Here is a 12,581-nt window from a genome sequence, read left to right as displayed (position 1 = left end):
TCTAAATCACTACACTTGAACGAAATTGCCTATTCTTATAGATCCCATTATTTCAAAGTCACATTTTCCTGCTGCTGTTCCAGCCTCTGTACAGTACAGAGAGCACCTTCTCTTAAGTGACTTAAAAAAAAAAAAAAAAAAGGCAGAAGAAGGAGAAAATAGCGTTATACACTGTAAATGCAGTGTGGCATGATTTGAAATTTATATGTAAAATATTTCAATATCTCTGTATTCTCCTGTTGGAAGACACCTATCTTGCAGAGAGGTTATTTGCAGAGAGGGGAGCATGCCTCTCCACATTTAATTGGCATATATCTAAAACGTCAGTTTTTCTGGCATTTCCTAAAAAGCTGGGGCTTCGTCAAGCAATAATTTCCAGTAACTACGCAGTATCAGATAATTCCCGTTCTCAGTGCCCACATTCCTAGATTGCCCTTCCCAATCCTCCAGTAGCTGTGCAGGTTTACAAATTGTCCGTGGCAGTTTAAATACAGATTACCGAAAAACCCAGCCACATGCTCCTGTCCACAGCCCTCCAGTAACTCCTATTTCAGTTACTGAGGAGTTTTTGTCTCGCTGTGTACAAGGGGAATAACAACCTCTGTTCCTTGGTCTGTACACAGAGCAACCAGAACAGCCCTCTGTCCCCACAAACAGACAAATGATGGTGTAAACTGAAGCATGTGGGTTACACTGAAACGCCAAGAGCTGGAGTTTACTCAAGGGCTTGAGCATTTCTAAGAAGTGAAATGAAACAAGTTTCCATGTAAGGTAGTTTCCAAAAAGGCAAAAAACACACACATATATTTTAATTCTTGATGCCCCAGCCGAAGGAACTTCACAAGTTGACAAAACTCAGTGAAACATTCTGGCTGACCCAAACCTGTATTTCTAAGCATAAAAAACTTCAGCTGAAAAATAAGCACCCTTCAGTTTTTCAACCCAAGTTGAGCAGCCCATAGGGGGATAACATGGATGTTCAGACCTTAGATTTTTCTCCCGTGTCAGTTTGAAGGCTTTTCCACCAGCATTAAACTGAAGATTTTTAATAAAGCAAGAATCAGCACTTGGCACTAGACCATCACCAAGCAGTGCCAAGTCCAACAAACACTGAACCGTGGTACCCAAGCAGCCAGGACCTCTGCAAAACGAGGGGAGAACAAGGCTCTGCCTTTCAAAAGGAGGAGAAAACACTGTCCTGACCGTGGAGATCTCTCAGCATGACACAGTGCTGACAGCGAAACCAGCAGCTATGGCTTGGCTGTAACAGCAAGAGCCAAGTCAAGGCACTGACTTCAGATGGGTGCTGGTGCAGCCTGGCATCAGCTCTAGGAGCAGAAAGCCTGAAAATTAAATTTGCATTGTAACGGCAATGGCCTTTTGGGTGATGTGGAAGTCAGGGACAAGGTTAATCTGGGCTTAATGACTCTGGAAAGTTTAATTTACTCATGGCAGCTTGGCTCCAGCATGCGAGTTTTTAAAATAAAGCGAAGCCACCTGCCATCTCCTCTTCTGTAGATGTTCAATAACGATAACGATTCAGAGCTTTTACTCTCTACCTGTGTTGGCCATGTTCATTTTAATTTCTCTCTCCAGCAGGTTTTCCTAATGTCCTGCCTTACCCTTGCTGTCACCCCATGCCTTGCACAACTGCAGAGTCAGAAAAGCGGGATGCTTTGGGAGTACACAGCAGGCACCCCCCAGAGGAGCAGCAGGACGCCGATCCCACTGCTGCCTGCACACTCCGCTCAGCCCAGGGGCCTTCACCTCCCTTCATTTCTCTCCCACGTGCAGGAGCATGTTGGAGGACAAACCTCAAAACAGCAGCTCAGGACACCCACACGAGGTTGCTTTTTCAGCACCGGAGCTGGGTCTGCAAAAGGCACCTGCAAAATACCCCGGGACCCTCGCTTTCCATGCGAGAGCGCTGCCCTGGGTAGCACACCTGAGGCAGCAATGCTCCGAAGATGATGGGAACCCAGCGCTCCCGGGGAGCCACGCATGATGGTTCAGAGCCAGCTCCATAATCTGTTGGCAGAGGGAAGCAGTCAACCATCTGCTTCGCATAAACACACCGCCCTGGACCAGACAGCCACCAGCGCTCCTCTGCGCTTCGCTTCCCCATCGCAACCCCAATCCCTATCGATACGAAACCCCGTTTTGCTGTCTCCCTCTCGGCCCAGGCACAAGCAGGCAGACGTGGCTGCCATTTCAGCAAGCCAGCAGCTCGCCCATGAGCCACCCGCTCCCCCTGACAGCCCAGAGCTGGGACCCACGCTGCCGGCAATTTGCACCGAGCCCCCCGCGTCCTCGGCCGCCGGCTGGGCTGGCGGATAATTAGCACCACAGCTCCCCTTCCCTTATCGCTTCTCCCTTCCAAATCCAGTTGATTATGCTAAAAATATTTGTGTTTTTTTTTCACTCATTATCTGGCTAAAATGTTTGAAGAGGAGAGGAAGCTGCCACATGCCACCTGCCGAAGTGCGAATTGGCATTTGCTCACATTAGCATCCCCGCCGCGCGGCTCTTTGTTCATTTTCAGCCCATTTCCTGCTCTGCCACTCAAGCTGGTATTAACGGGGACACTTTGGGGGGGATTACTTTGGGTTTTAAAAGAAGGAATTCCAGCTCTTTTTGCTCTCTCCCTGTCATTTCCCCTGCCTAGCACAGCACCACCTCGGAGGGAAGGCAGCAGCCTCTCCACTCAGCCGGCCCAAAGGCAGCGCCAACCAAAGCACTGAAAATTCATGAATCTCTCCAATCCCTAAAATCGGAAAATAATGTATTTTTTTAAGCCGATTCTTTTTTTTTTTTTTTTTTTTTTGCAAGCAATCCATGCTGGAGCCATTAGAGGTACATTTTTTGACCTTTTTCTCTCCCACCACGCAGGCCAAGTTTTTTCCAAAGAAAATATTCTGTAATGAGTGTTTTCAAGCAGTGGTGTTGGTGCCAGCCCTACACCTGTCAGAAAAGCTCACCAGGTACATAAGACTCTCAATAAAACTGAGTGCACAACACTTTCCATGCACTGATCCCATAAGGGTCTGTGTCAATACGGGAAAGTTCCCCTAAGTTCTTTTTTTGTCATTTCAGTGACCTCCTACCAGCAGGGAGAGGAGAGCTCCTTGTCCCTGGCCCTACACACACAGCCCTGAGATTTCCTTCCCTGCAGCAAATGTTGTGGAGTCGGAACATATCTCATACAGTGCCAAAAAAAAAAATAAATGAGGAGGTAATCCCACCTTGTTCCCTCAAAAACAAACTTGACAGGTGAAGAAGAGAAGGAGAAACATCCCCTGGCTTTAGCTGAAGTTGCAGCTTTCCCTAGTTAAATTCCCAGTGAGATGTGAGTGCAGGCACCAGGATCCTCTGTTATCAGACACATCTTAAGCCAACCTCTGCAAAAAAATAAGCTTCCTCGGAAAGAGCACTGATTTAGGAGTTCATTATCCCTGCCCGTGGGGGGAAAAAGGAAGGGTTTTTCATTTAGAAGAGTTATTAGTCTGTGTTATTAACACAGATCACTTCTTAATGAATATCGTCACTGGCTAAACAAGGCTCTGGGACAATTAGGCTTCCTGTCTGCCACTTGTTCGGATTCCTCGATCGTTTGAAGACAGTTCCCGCAGAGAAAGTGCATTAATCTTGTGGGAAGACCAAGAGGTAAAACTTCCCATTTGTTTAATGGAAAAAAGACAGTTGGAGACAGTTATTTCACCATAAGGTAATTGCACTCCTTGTTTAGAGAAATGAACACTAAAACAGCGTTCAGAACCAAGTGCTATTCATGCTGACGCAAGCCAGTATTTTTTGCTAGAATAAAAGCCCAGGGCTGGAAGCAGGAACCCAAACGACCAAAACTAAGTGGGATTTGATCCATTTTGAGGAGTTATTTCTGCAAGTCAGAGGAGGAATTCAGCTGCAGACAGATAAGGAGCAGTGAGGGGTGTGTGAGAGGGGGTTAGGTAGCTGGTGACACCTCCAGCTGCAGCCTCCTGGCCGCTGCTCTCCAAGGCACGGGGTTTTTAAGTTAGCTGAGTGCCTGAAGATGCAGACATGGGCTTGAAAAATAATTAGAATCATCTATCCGTACCTTTAGGCACCTTTGGGTTTGGTTTTAAGGCTCTATGCAACCAAAGCTCCCTCTCAGGGGACGTTGGGTTCTTTCAGCATCGCCGTGCGGGTGGAGATGGCTGCGTTAGGTCTGTGTGAGAGCAGCACGGCGGTGGCTGCCCATCTCCCACATGCTTAGCACTTACCACAAGAGGAAAGCAGGCACAAAGAGGCAAGGGCATGAAAATAAAAAGCCCATTTTCAATGCTGTTACAAATAGGTTGCACAAAGGTAGTTAATTATAGTGTCCAAGGCAGCCCAAGAGCTCCCACCATGCCTCTGCTTCAGCCAGGAGTCTGATTCCACAACAGATCCCACCCTCCTTGGAGGGTGACTGGGATTTTCTTCTGCTCAATTAAGTCCAAAACTCCTTAGGCCCTTGGAAAAGTCCTATATGAGTTCACATAAACAGAACCCAAACAAATGTTAGAAAAAAAAAAAAAAGAAAAACCAAACCTGCTAGGGATCTCCAGACTGTGTTTCCTAGAATACTGCAAGAGTTGAACTAGAGTTCGTGCTTCCGCCCTACATAAAACCAGCCCAAGCATACAGCAACAAATATTCTCAATCCTTAGGCAAGGCAGCTCATGCTCCTGCAATGTGCTTAAAAACAAGAGAGAAGTCACTAAAGCTTTGGGATTCCGCAGCACAAATTCATTTTGATGACAATGACTGTAGTGCTGACTGCTTCCAAAAGACAAATAATAAATAAATGCAACCTTTTAAAAGACACACTATTTTCTTCCCCTTTATTCTCCAGGATTTGGGAGTACAGCAGCTGAAAAACCCAGTGCCCGTCACAGATCTCATCTCCACCTCCATCGCAGAGCATCTGCAACGCAGCTCAGCCCCAGGTGGGGGTTTGAAATGCTTCTTCCCTTCTCTGCACCAGGCAGATTATCCAAGAAGTGTCCCCTGCTCGGTGAGCTCAGACTGAAATAAGCTGAGCTATTTTGGGAGCTGCCCCTCCCTAATTTCATAAATCTACGCACCGCCGCACCTGTGGCACACATGGCAGGGGCTGCCTGGTGCCGAGAATTGCCTCGTAATTTTCCCTTCAGTGGCAATAAAGCCCCTTACGGCACACATTCGTGAGTTATGCAGAAGACAAACGAGGGCTCGGGGAAACGTTTCCTCTTTGACTTTTCTTACCACAAATTATCCGAGAGCACAGCCAAAGAGGACGGTCGCACCATATACAATACCTGTGCTTGCTGGAACTAAGTCCTTGCCCCGAATAAGACAACTGACCTTCCTCCTGTTTTCCCAGCCATTCTGGTGAAGAAAAAGAAAATGTTCCAAGAGTGTCACCAAAAGGCTACCGGTACCTGTGCCAGCCCCACTGCAGTGACGCTTTGCTCCCTTCCCTGGGGTGGGAGCGTGCCTGCAAGCAGAGGCTGCTGTGGCATCTCCTCCTCCCGCTTGTGCAGCCTTTGCTCCTGGCATCAGAGCCAGGAGAACCTGTCCAAACTCTGAGGTTATTCCAGGAGGAAGCCGTAAGTCTGAATTCCCCCTCCCTGATACACACAGCACGAATTCCATCTCCCCACGCCCTCTGCGTCTCCCCTTCTTTTCTTCTGAAGGCTGCATTCATTTATCTACCAGCCCTTCTAAGGCACGTATAATTTCATAACCACCTGCTGCTTTATTCTCAGGAAACAGATCTGTAAAAGATACAATAGCCTATTGTTCAACAAACTCCGTGCTTTGTTCCTCTTTTTTTTTTTTTTTTTTCTTTTTAATAAGAAACCAAAATTACTTTTAAAGGAACAATTTGTTTCAAGCAACCATTTCCAAGCAGAAGTGATGTCGATAATTATTTGCATAGCAGTAGCCGTTATGAGACCAGGCTATGGGCCACAACATGCCTCTGTTACCAAGCAGGTTGGCTTCCAGGAGATATCAGGGCGTGCTTCTTCCCCCTTGCAAGCCCTCAGCATGTTCCTAACCCTGATGGATGAAGCCTCCTGTGTCCCATAAGGAAGTGAGAACAGAATTTTAACATTTAATTAATCAGGAGATCTAATTTGTGTGTGTGTGTGTGCATGCACAAAGCCCGTTTCAGTTGGGTCTGCAGTGAAGCCAGGCTTTGGAAAAATTTAACTCAACTTTCACAGGGTATCAGATACCTCCCAAGGGCTGATCCGAGCCCCATCTGATAAGAACAAATGCTGGACCCAGCTGGAAACACCAAGACGAAGCACTCCTCCTGCTTTCTTTAAATACACGGCATTCCATAAAAAAGCATAAAAAGGGGAGAAATGGGAAAGATGTGATTTAAGAACCTGCAGCCAACCTGTCATTACAGCCTTGTTTTCATATAGCAGAGACATTGCACAGTGCACTGTCTGCCACCCGTTAGGCTTTGGAAGCCATCACAGAGCAACTTGGTCGAATCAGTGTATCGGAAGGAGGGTGCAGTAGAGGACCTGGAAGCAGCTGGTAATTTCCACTCGAGCTATACTGAAAGAAAAAGGAAAATACTTGAAAAAGTGACTCAAAAAATTTTGTTAAACACATATCCTTTTTCTTTTTTTTACTTGATATTCTATGAAAATTAACTTTGCAGGCTGTCTGTCCCTCCATCCATCTACTGTCCTTTTGCACCTTTGGAAGCCAGTGGCCAATATCCTTCAACCTGGTAGGGAGGGAGAGCCGTCTGAATGGGGATTATAGTTCTGTAACTTTCATTACAACTGTGTAGAGTAGGAAAGTCCCAAAAAAGCAAAGCAAAGAGAGCTGCTGCGCAAATAGCTCTAGACCAGCCTCACCACCCACCTTCTTTTATGTGGTAAGGATAAGAATAAGGGATATTGGATGCAGAACTGTTGAAAATTAGGGTTCATTTGTTCTTCTGCTCGCAGAGATTATATTATTGTTCTGCCGTAGGCTGGGGTTTCTTTTCTTTCTCTAATTTAAAAATATCAAGGACAACTCTTTCCCCATCCTGGTGAGGATACGCTCCGTGCATTATTCAGGTTCACTAACAGCTCCTTGAAGGACCGCATGGGCTGGGTCCTTAGCACAAACAGCTTTCCCCATACGAACCCAAAACATCTTCACCTTCATCCATCTCTTCCAAAACATCCTAGAAAAAGTCCATACGAAAAAGGTCCCTTTCGAAAAAGGTCTCTTTTCACCCAGTGAGCCCCCTTCACTTCCATTTTCTTAAGCACTCCCCAGCAAGATTTGCATTTCTAATGTACAAGAACTGAAATAGAGAAAGGGAGAGAGAGACTTCCCAAAATCCCTCTCACCCTCCCAGGTAAATTATAGGCAGCTTCATCCCTTTATGTTTATGAACAAGGTGCTGGCAGGGGAAACTACGCACCTCCTCACCCCTTGCAGGTCCCATCCACATGTGCGCACTCAGTATGTGCAATAATTTTGTGCAAGAGGGATAAGAATAGTGCAGAAACCAACTCGATGAGATTATTATTTCTCAATGGTTCTACTGCCTGAAATGATGTTATTAAAGTTACATTTTCCAGTCAATTTTGCAATTTCTTTTGTTAAGCAGTATAGACTGCACTGGGGAGAGCCCAACAATAAGCTAGGAAGATGAAATATTGCTGATCTCCTGATTGTGTTATCTGAAGAAACTACCTTTCCAAAGTAAAAAATTAAAGAGGAATAAGGTACATTTTCAGACTGATCTTTTGTGAAAGTTATCCAAGTGAGCAATTGTAATAGGGTGAGAAATGACCAATAAAGGCTGAAGCCGTTCCCAAGGAAGAATGCCTCTCTAGACACAACAGGGTTTATTAATCCAGGCAGCAGGCAGCAGTAAATCCTAGCTGGCAAGGGAATACAATTCTCCCTATTAACTCCAAGCAAGCTTCCAAACTTTTTCTTGAATATGGAGATGGATAAGAAACGCAGCCGGCTGAATCCAAACCCTGGGGAGTTCCCTTCTTTCGAGCAACAAATACCCTACTAAATGACTGTGGAGAGAAATCAAATAAAAAAAGACAGCTCTATTGTGGCTTTTCAAGCAGATGGAATTAAATACTGTCAGTTTATTAGACCATAGCACTCAAATAATTGGTGCCATCTAAACCTAGCGGCCACTACTACCTGCTTGTTTAAAAGCCCTGGAGTTCGTCAAAAAGCAGAACCAGGCTTTGTTTTAATGAAAAACATCACACAGCTGCTTTCACTGCACAGGGTTTGGCACTGAGCTGCCTCCCAGCTGGGAACGTTTGTCTAAAGGCACACGCAGGCAGGTAAGCTTTTATTTTGAATACATCAATAGTTAAAACTTATAAATGTCCATAGGGCAAAATGTTCTGTTTTCTGAGCAACAAATATTTACTCTTTAGGAAGAAAACCAAACCAACCAACCCTAAAACCTGGTTAGGCCAGATCTGGCTTACCTAACGCTGGGTGTGCATGCGGGGAGGTGCAGGGAGGAGATGGGGAGGCAGGATCCGGGTGCCACCAGCAGCGCTGAGCACGCAGCACCCTTGTGTCATGGCCAGGGTGTGAGAGCATGGCACAAGTCAGCAACGTGGGGAGGGCAGGATGGGAGAGTCAGGATTTCTACCTTTTGAAATGGAGATCAACTTGCTGCAGTGATGGCGATAAGAAATTCTTTGACCTGTTTTCTTTCCCAAGCTCTGTTTTGGTCCCTGTGATCTCTGCATTAAAAGCGGTACCTGTTGTCTTCCATCCTCCAAGGTCTCATCAAAGACCAGTTGAATCATGAGGTTAACTTCCTGGTGGAAAGAAAACTGTTTCTAGCTCCTGTCTCCCACATCTTTCTGGCCCCAAAGTCTCCCAGGAAGGGCGGGAGGGAGCTTCAGGACCACAAAGTAATGCTGCACTGAAGAGAAGAGGGAAAAGCAGTCTGACCTCTGTGCCCACTCATGGGGTAAGAGCACATAACTCCTTAATGGAGAGACAGGAGAGCCAAAAATTGGGAAAGAAAGCTGTAGAAATTCAGCCTAGATGAGGGAATGTGTGTGTGTGTCCTCCCTTTGCACCCCATGAAAAAAATTAACCTCCTGGACATTGTGTTACTGAGCGCCTTATGACGGATGGGAATCTATCTAAAAATCATTCGGCGCCCCTGTGACAAGGGATTTGGAGCATGATTCACAGTAACTAGCCTAAGCTCTTTGACCTGTACAATGCAGGGGTGAGACTGGGCTGTGAATGGCTCATTTGGGCTGAGAACAATCTGGTCTTAAAAAAAAAAAAAAAAAAAAAGAAAATAGAAGATGGCCATTTGGGCTGAGGCTAGCTGAAAAGAGAAAACACAGTTCAGTAAAAGGTCATTTTCATCCACAGCTCTTATCCGTGATTCTGGCCAGCTCGGATCTTGAGATCCCACCCCCACCTGAAGAAGGAGGATACGTCAGTGTTTCTCCAGCAGAGCCAAAAATCAGCGAGTGCCCAGGCTCCCTGTGCTACCTTTCTCTGCTCTGAGAGGAAAACCACAATACCCCTCCCCAACAGATACACAGAGAAGAAGGAAAGAGACAGCATGAGCTTTGAAAGAGGAAAACCCCTTCTTACTAGGGAAAAAGCTCCTTCCGCGCTAATCTCCGGGAGCAACATCAGTTGGACATCAGCAGCCCATGCACCAGCAAGATTTAACAAGGGGTGTGCAAGGATAACCCCTCGTGCTGGCTGTGAGGAAGGTCACCCTGCCCCTGTCCAGGCTGCCCCCAGCTACAAACCTGCACTTGTGCAAGGAAAGGACCAGGAGATGAAATGAAGAACCAGATCTAAGAGACTTGCTGTGCCAGGTCAAGAGGTGGTGGAGACTGCTGCAGGTTTGAATCAATCTCAGGGACAACAGCAAGTAGAAAATTTGTGCAAATCCCAAGAAAACAAAATAAAGCAAAAACAGAACCTCAGAACATCAGAAAAAACAAACAGGCAAATGAGGCAACAGAAGAGATGCACTTCAATGCAGCAACATTTAATAAAAGCTTGAGCAAGGGGTCTAGGGGTGAACTGAGAAAACAGATTTATTTAAGACCTAAAGGATGCCATCAGCACTAGCATGAAAAAAGTCAAATAAACTATGAGAAGCAGATATCAAAGCTGCCCATAACCTTATTTGCTACTGCCCTGATCTCACCGCCTCAGCAAGGCTATGGCTTCAAAAGCTGCAGTGAAAAATCAGAGCGGTCTGGTGAACCAGGACAACCCTGGTTCTTTCTGAGGACCCCAAAGACAGCCAGGACCGCTGGCAGATTGCATCCTAAGAGAAGGCACGCAATGCAGTAGGCTGCAAATCAGGTGCTTCATCCTGTATTTGCACAGCATTCTGATGCAAAGTGTTTAAAAACCGGTGGGAGTCAAGAAGTAAGCAGCAGCAGCAGGCAGTGTTAACGGTTTGAAAGGAAAGATTTCCGGCAGACTCATTTCAGACTCGTTTCCAGCTTATCCCTAAAGCTCTGCTAAACCTTACTAAGACTTAAGTCCCGTAAATGTGATTCTCCCCTCAGTGTTTAGCCGAGTAGCAATGTTTCAGAAAAGGTAAATAGCAAGTCGTGGGAGTTGGATTATTCATTCATGTGGTGAGAGCCGTTATATATGAACATATACAGATGTTCCCACTTCAGGACTGATCTAAACATATGTAGATTTCAGACCCTGACACACAAACCATCCATTATGCAGTGGCCCATGTGCATGCCTGGGCTGCTTTTATCTTTAGCTGAGTCAGGAGGCTTCACAGGAGCTGTGCAAGAGATGGAAGAAGCTTACAGTTAAAAGACTAAAGGAAGTTTAAGGAAGAGCCTTGCTTAAAATGAAAGGAGGGAAGGAGAAAGCGAGAAATCAAAGAGCCAGGGACTATCATTTTTAGCAGGACAACAAGATGAAATAAGGAAGTTTCAAAGCTCAAAGATATTTGATGTTGGAAATGGTGTGGTCTGACCCCATCAACCCAGCTGTTAAAAATTTACCTGAAGTGCCCATTAAATCTTGCATCCAGAAAGCCCTGCTCCTGCTTTTACCCCTCTTCTTGCTCCCCCCGCCTTGCCCTGGCTCACATCCCATCCTCCAAACAGGCGGATGTCCAGAGAGCAGCACAGCACCACCGCGACGAAAGCGAGCATCTGCTTAGTATGAAAAATGGACAAGACCCCACTCCAGAGGAGTTATTAATGCACTCCAGCTGTTTTATAGCTGCCTTCATCCAAATGGTTGTCTGCTTTCCAGTTGCTTCACATCGTACGGGTAGCACAAAGCAGGGGGAGGACACAGACTCAACTACAGCCAGCACAGAAATTCCCAAAAGGCATGGAAAATCCTGCTGGAAATCAGAACACATTGCTGCAAGCCGGGCTCCGCCACCCTCTGAAAGGCTCACAAGAGATACTCTCTTGAGCACCATTCTGAGCAAACGGGGACAGCCTCGGGATTTTCACGCTGAAATCCTGCTCTTCGCAGAATCTGAGCCGCACGGTCCTGAGCGTTAATTTTCCCTTTGGGTTTTTTGGATGTTTAAAATCCAAAACTGCCCCAGCCAAAGGGGCTGGAGGAGCACAGATCCGAGAAGATGTCAGTAAGATGTCTCTGAAAAGGCACAGCTGGGAGTTGTGCAGCTCACGGAGGGTAGGAAGTGGCAAGGAGATCAGGGAAAATGTAGGTGTAACTAAAAACCGCAGAGTATCAAGGAGAGAGGAGACTCATGTCAGGAGCACAGCCCATTAAGTGTAATGCTTCACATTATGCTTCCCAAATATGCACTTAATTTTGATTCAACAAGCCACTTGTGCTAATAAAAATTAAAACCAGCAGGTTCTGTCGAGTGTGTAATAGATGTGTGGAAGAGCAGCGTGCTCAGGTATTCCTAAAATTAACTACAAGTACAAAGCCCAACTACTTTCCTAACCCCAGGGAAGCCTGGGCACGCTGCATAAATCACCACCCATCACTGGAAGCCAGCACAGCCCCTCACCACGGGGTCAGGCATCTCCCCTTCCCTCTGTGCTGACCTCCAGAAGGGGCCTGGATGTCTCCAGGAGCAGATATTGCCAAGTGCTTACCTCCTGCCACCGCCTGCTGGAACCAAAGGCAGCTGCCCAGAAGTATTCATGCCCTGCAGGTGGATCAGTGCCAGCAGGTCTGTACGGGTGTAAAAACGGTGTGAGAGGGCTGAGTGGGTGTGCAGGGAGACAAAAGACGGGGCTCCATGAACATTAGGCACAGCAGCTCCATTTAATGATTAAACACACGCGATTGTTTGCTTATAAAATGCAGTGGCACATAAATCTGCTAGGAGCTAATTGCCTATTATAGCTCATGGTACTGCTCGAGCTGGCTGCTGAATGATAAAGGGACTCAGACGGCAGAGGAAGCCAGCAGAGCTTTGCAGCTCACTGTACCCACAGCTTGCAAAGTGCTTGGTTCTCCAGCCTCTGCAGGGTGAGCACTCGTCCCCCCGCCAAGCCAGGGTGGACAAGAGGTCGGGGGGATTGAAGCACAAGGAGTAAGGGGGGCTGCTC

The 12,581-nt window shown here is 46.5% G+C and overlaps 1 protein-coding gene across 7 annotated transcripts in view; it reads right to left on the bottom strand.

Annotated features, from left to right (window-relative positions):
- Nucleotides 1–12,581, bottom strand: part of GRIP2 (glutamate receptor interacting protein 2) — a 245,197-nt gene that overhangs the window by 57,023 nt on the left and 175,593 nt on the right. The window lies entirely within an intron of this gene.

The sequence above is a fragment of the Aythya ferina genome (genome assembly GCF_964211825.1).
Source record: "Aythya ferina genome assembly, chromosome: 10".
Taxonomy (NCBI): domain Eukaryota; kingdom Metazoa; phylum Chordata; class Aves; order Anseriformes; family Anatidae; genus Aythya; species Aythya ferina.
This window is presented reverse-complemented; position numbering and strand designations above follow the sequence as displayed.